Here is a 5,485-nt window from a genome sequence, read left to right on the forward strand (position 1 = left end):
ATATAACAATGCCTGCAGGTTATTTTTCTGTGAAATACTTTTTCCCCTCTTGAACAAACATTCTATTTTTCTGGATAGTTCTGGATAGTTGTTCTGAACCTTACATTTAGGTTGGTGCTTAATTGGAGGTGAAGCTTAGTGTGATTATTTTCTTTCAAGATGTAAAATATTTGTCTTTACGAAAATCAACTTTTTATTAAGCCTCTCTGTGGCTGTGTGAGTGCAAGCTCTGTATAGTGAGTTTTTTCTAAACTGTTAAGCAGAAATGTGCTGCTGCAATATTTTTAATAAACTGGTCTGCAAGTACATATCTAAAGTGTCCAAACGACTGATAACGGCAGCTAGTGTGTGTAGAGTGCAAGGAAGTAGACACATTTTACAAACTAGTATGTGACCTTGAAGATTTTTTTTATTAGGCTGCTGTACTAAGTGTCAGCAAATGAACTTGCACTTTGAGGTTCAATGAGTAGTTGTTTCTAGCATTTTTAAGAATTGACTCTTTTTTTGGATGTTTTGCACACACAAAATGAATCCTACAGAGCACCATAGCAGTCTTTCTAAAATATTTCCTTTTGTGACTTACTGCAAGCAAGTAACCATCTTCTCACTCCAGAGAAAAACTGATGTTATAATTTGCAAATACAAAGCACATTGTGAATAGAAAGAATTAAGTCTGTGAGCTTCTACGGTGGGTGAAGCCTGTTAGTGGATGTTATCAGGAGAAAGCCCTGTAGCCTTCTTGTGATAACCTTAGCTTCCCTGTGCTTGTAAGGGAGTTAACTGAGTCAGCGCTGTATATTCTGGTTACCCCTGTGCTCTGCGTAGGCTTTTTTTTTTTTAAACTCTGCCCCAAGTGCTCTTTGAAAGAGTTCATATCTTAGTCAGCCTTGTGTTGGCATCTTCCTGTAACTACAAGCATTGGCATACGGATGTAAATTTTTCAAGAAGTGAGATAATGGTGTTTGTTTTGTGTGGTGGAGGAAGAGATCCCTGATATTTACCTCTGGGATGAGGTTTCTCACACTTATTTACTTTAGAAGTGATGCGCTTTCTGAAGGACAAGGATGCACTAAATTAGCAAGTTTCTAATAAAGTTGAATATAAATTATTTTTGTTTTAAAATGCCTAAAGTTTTTCTTTGAGTGTTTAAACTGCAGGAAGTTCAGACAAAACTCATTCCTGCTGACTATGACAGTACAGTTTATTCCACAAAAGTGTTTATTTAAACAACTGATTTTTTTAAAGAATTATTTCCATCCAATATTTAAAGACTTGAATTTTATTTAAACTTGAAAATGACTTTGCCTTAACTTTTGTACAAGACAGCTTAGAGTTAATGAGGTCTGACCCCGTGGAGGGTTAGCGTGAGTGGAATACAGAATTACTCAGTTACAGTATGTATCTATTGTCACTGGTCTTACTGGGTAAACATACTGTAGTACAGGAACTAGCAGCAGTTTTTGTAATATACCTTAAAGATCTTAAACAGTTGATCTTTTTCAGATTGTTGAAAAACCTGTAAATGCAAATAGTCAATACTGTATTAAATATGTGCACTTGGAAGTGTGTGCTTTGCTTGTACAGTTGTAAATAATCAGAACATATAAAAAGGTACCCTAAAGAAAAAATCTGATAAAAATTATTGATATTATAAATGTTGCTGTTGAGCTGGATGTAGATAAACTAAATGTTGTGGTTTGAATATTACTTTAATTTGTTGTTTTTTCTTTTTCTTATTTTATTCTGGTGTGCTGAACTGACTCTGCCTCTTCACTGCAAAAGGGAAATGGAACGAAAGTCTTATCTGAAAGCCCTCAAATGTTTTCCTAAGTCCCTCTAGAAACAAGCGATTTAATCAATTCAGAAGTGTTCTGCAATGTAAATAGAGAATTTCAGCAGTCAAAATGTAATTTTTTTTGTCATTAATAAAATCAGATTTAATTGGGAAAAAACTATAGACTGCTACAAAAATGTACACTGAAGCCTACTTGTCTGCTTTCAAGAGTATCAGTGCTTTCCGTAATGTATGATTCATAGAACTGTAAAGTAACTATAGAAGTTGACTCCTGATAAATTTCCTATTACAAGTATCAATTGATAACTAGTTGACCTTTTAAATCCAGCCTGTTGTATCCAGAATTGAATCCAGAATTGGTCAAAATAGGGCATGCTGGAATCTGTTGATTGTTCTTGTTCAAAAAGCGTCAATGCTATGGGAGGGGATAGGACTCTGACAACATCACCAAAACTGCTCAGCTAGTTCTGTCATTGGATTTTTAACGTGCTTCTCCTTTCCCCAGTGGCAGTGAAAGTGGTGGCTAGATTTGTGTATGGTTTAGGCCAGCTGTATGATTCATTTTGTTTGTCTGCTGCAAGTGAAAGGCTTACCAGCTGCAAACAATCACAAGTGGTTCCTTACAGAGACTTGTGTACAGCTAGTTATGATACTCAACTGGTACCTACGGTGATATATGGAGACCAGGGGGATGTGTTGTGCTGTTATAATGTATTCTGCTGCCATTTGTGCTAGGTCAATACACTGTAATTACTGCTTACCCAGCAACAGTCTGTTGCATCGAAAGTTTAAACCTTTTTCTGATGTGGTTTTTATAGCTTTTTTTTTTAAAGGAAAAAAAAAAGTGACACACCAAATAGCTGTGTAATATACAACTTATCCGTACTGCATTTTACTTTGAGATTTTGGGGTTTTTCCACTCAGTGACAAAATGGAGTTTCTGGAGTAGAGTTGTGAAGTTGCATGCAGACTGTTGCTACGATACACAGAGATTAAAATGCGGCTTTTAAAATGAAAAACAAACCTCCCAGAAGCAGTAGCTGAGTTCAAGGTACAGGGATACAGGAATTAAATTGGCATTTTACCTTGTAGGACTGTGTGGTGACGCTTTTAGTTTTGAAAACAAGTCAAAATGGGATCTGAGACTCCTCTTCCAGGAATTAAAAAGCCAAAAAAACAAAGGTTGCTTTTAAAACTTAATGTTTCAGATCAATCCCCCACCATGATGCTGTCGTTCGCCACTTAGAAATCTCTGAACAGTGGCATATTCCTAACGTTGCTGCATTATCCTTCACAGATATGAGCAGTTGGCATAGAGAGGCGCTCGTCTGAGTGTGGTGCAGCGTATCAGGAGCAACAGCTGACTGTAATGGTGCATACCTATCTCTGTATCTCCTCCAGCTAGCTACAGTTAGGGATTTTTCTGTGCTTTGTAACCTATTACACTAATAGCAGCAGACAATCGAAGACTTCTAAGGAGACCTAACAGCTGCCAATTCATGAAATAGAAGTGTAATATGGGAGCCTTCTTGAGGGTTTTTGTTTTTGTTCTTCTTCCATTAAGACTGGAATCAAGCTTACATGTAAACTATCAGTAATTTAAGTTTCCTTTTGTGTCATAAAATGTAAAACTGTCTAATTTGAAAAAATATGTAGGTTATGAAAAATAAAGATTTAGGCACTGTTGAATTCCTGATTTTTTTAATTAAACCTTTCTTCAGCAGTATTTTTCACTTCCTTTTGTCTTTTGCTCCCATTTTTGGAAATTGTATATTTCTAATTTTGGGAAAACAAAAATCTTTGCTTGCTTTACTGTTCAGCACAGCTGTTGTAACCATCACCTAAGGCTATGTAGCAGCAACAAGAACACCTGCACTGTAACTCTGAAGGCACCAATGTCTAATAGGTAACTATGGTTAACTTTTTTAAAACAAAAAAAGCTGGTGTGATGTACTGTTTACTAGAGGTTATAATCTTCATTAGTGGATTCCTCAAATTATTAGAGAGGGTGTTGGCTTGGGTTTAAACATGAGTTTTAATGTTTGGGTTAGTGCTTTGGTTGCATGGCTCTTGAATCCAGAGATGTTCTGGGATTATTTTTGGCTTTGGCTGGTTTTGGAGATTATCCTGGTCATGCCTCTAGGAAAGAAGAGCTGCTGGGATATCCTCCCTCCAAGTAAAAGATTTATTGTGGAAATACTTTAAAACCTTTTTCCTTTTTTAGGTTTGTTTCTCATTCAGCTACATCTGAGCAAGTTTAACCATGGATGTAAGCACAAAGTACTAATAATCGCTGATCTTTATAACCATCTTGGGAAGTTTTGCAGTATTATTCTTCAGGTTTCTTCTTCTGTAAGCTTGTGGTCAGATTACATTGCAATTGAGTATCCAGAGATTACTTATTGTCACAGAAGCTGTAACTCATTGCTTTTTGATCTCAAGGCTTCTTAGATTTTACACAGTTTTAAGGGTTTTTTTTAACACACTCTAGAAATTAAAACATGTTGATTTTCATGACCAGGCTTTTATGAGTGCAACCACTTAGGGAAGTGATTGAATTTCAAATTTTGCTGGTTTATAGGTGTGAGTAGCATTGCCCCCTTCATCTCTGCTTCTGAGAGAGTAAGCTGTGTAGCAGTGGAGAGCCCATGTGCCATCCAGTTACAGTAGCTCAGTTACATCCACTCTCAGCATGGATGTGTCTTTCATAGAATTCAGTGTTCAACTGAAGCTGGTCAAGTAGAAGTTTGCTCCTGTTGAGGTGTGCCATGTCCTTCCTGTCAGCGCCCTCAGGGTGACACCCTCCCTGGCCTGCCTGAAAGTAACTGAGAAAGAGGGGTTTTGGCATAGGTCAGAGCTGCTGTACCGCCGGCAAGATGGCGAAAGGGGCAGGAATGCACAGTCGGTGCCCTGAGGAGACTGCTGTGGTAGGGATGGTGTCTTACATGGGCTGAAGCTAACTGAGTAGCTGTACAACTTACCTTATGATGAATGGAAGGTAAAAAGACTTGGCTTAAATGTAGCTTTGCTTGCTCAGGTGAATACAGCTCACTCAGCTCATCGCACTTGGTCATTTCGAGCCTTATTTTCACAATGGGGAGAAGAAGGGAGGAGAAGGGGTCTGGTTTTTGCTTTAGTCTTGGGTATTCTTATGTATGAGCTGTAAATGCTGAATCTTAAATCCGTTGCATGGTAATAGGTGATGAGAAGCCTGTGCATATCTTGTCACAAATGCTTTGGGAGCAGTTCACTGTTTCACAAAATGGAGGGCAAAATACGTATGCGCTGGGGGAAGGGAGTCTTAAGATAAAGTCGCACCCTAATCTCTCTTGCAGTTTAAAGAGCAAAATTACTGTGTGCTTGTGTTACGCACATATGGTACAGAAAGCATCCTGCAGTCTGATAGCTTTACATCCCATTTACTGTATGCTGATGGTGTCTGCAAGAGTAGTAAATCTACCATAACTAAGGGTGCTCTGAGGGAGGAGGGATAAGTGGATGAATTTGGAGTTGTAAAACATACCGAAGCTGGACAGATCTATGAAATCTACATGGACGGAATCATTGATACCTAATGAAATGTGTCTGATGTCTTCTGAAACTGGAGCCAAAGCCGTATGTATGCTGTGCATGCAGCTTGAGATGTCAGCTCAGCCACAGGGTGAGTGAGTGAGTGAGGTTCAGCACGTC

This window comes from Nestor notabilis, unplaced genomic scaffold, assembly GCF_000696875.1.
Source record: "Nestor notabilis isolate BGI_N333 unplaced genomic scaffold, ASM69687v1 scaffold11383, whole genome shotgun sequence".
Lineage (NCBI taxonomy): Eukaryota > Metazoa > Chordata > Aves > Psittaciformes > Psittacidae > Nestor > Nestor notabilis.